The sequence below is a fragment of the Amphiprion ocellaris genome, chromosome 5 (assembly GCF_022539595.1).
Source record: "Amphiprion ocellaris isolate individual 3 ecotype Okinawa chromosome 5, ASM2253959v1, whole genome shotgun sequence".
Lineage (NCBI taxonomy): Eukaryota > Metazoa > Chordata > Actinopteri > Pomacentridae > Amphiprion > Amphiprion ocellaris.
In genome coordinates, this window is record NC_072770.1 from 22660793 (window position 1) to 22661965 (window position 1173).

Here is a 1173-nt window from a genome sequence, read left to right on the forward strand (position 1 = left end):
GAGGATACCAGATTTCTGGAGAGATGTTCTGCTCTTCTTCTGAAATAATTTTTTCCCCTGCTCTTTGCTGAAGAGGTTGTGGTGCCCTGCCTTTTTCTTTCAACTACTCCAAAGATGCTACATTAGATTCAAGTCAGATGACATAATTGACCAGGTCATATTTTTCACTGTTTTATTCTGTAGAAAATGCTGTGTGATTTCTCTTCTGACAAACTTCTAAAGACATGTCAGCAATCAGTTTGAAACTATATACTATACAGGAATATTCTTGGTGCCATCCATAAATGTCATCTTCCCAAAACCCAATGCACTCATGCAGCCACTTATCATCACACTTCCACTTCTGTGTTTCACTGTCGGGACTATGCATTCATAGTAATCGTCCTGACCAGGTTCACGCCAAACATGCTGAACCTCATCTGAACCAAACAAATTTAACATTGCAGAGCAATAATTCTGCAACAGCCATGACTGTATATAACAGACATAATATATGTAATTTACGTACATAAGTATACTACATCTGAAAATGTAGGAAGTCTGAGGCTTATTTCTTATTTGTGATGTGGCTTTAGCTTAACACGTGTACAAAAAATATTATAGTTTTATTGGTGTACTTTGCAACAAAATAAACATCATTATTATATAAATAGTCACTCATCAGAATACATTTTTACTATAATTATCAGGTATTTGTATCTGTACTCCTGTTTCTTTACTTGGCTGTTTCTGTGGTAGCTACAGAGATATGGACACAGTTGAGACTTACTGGGATTTTTGCCTGAAATCTCTCAAAAGCCAAAGAGCAATAAAAGTGAATAATGCAAACAGTGATTTGTGGGGGTTTTTAATTATTATTTTTACACTGAATTTGTGACTCTTGCAAATTTTCTCAACTAAAACTAAGCCCTTCTTTTCATTTAACATTTATTCAGCAATTGTCTGGTAATCAATGTATATCTGATGGTAAATTCAGGAAAATGGTGCATAAGATTGAAATCAAAGACCGATCATGCAGTAAACAAAATTAATTCGTAGAATTCATGCTATATTTTTGAATCATTTTTTACTTTTTTAAGAAAGATATTGTGAACATAAACTTGAAGTTGCTTCCAGCTGTTGTTTCATAATACACACTGCCCCCTACAGCTCATACTACTTTGGGAGGCTCAA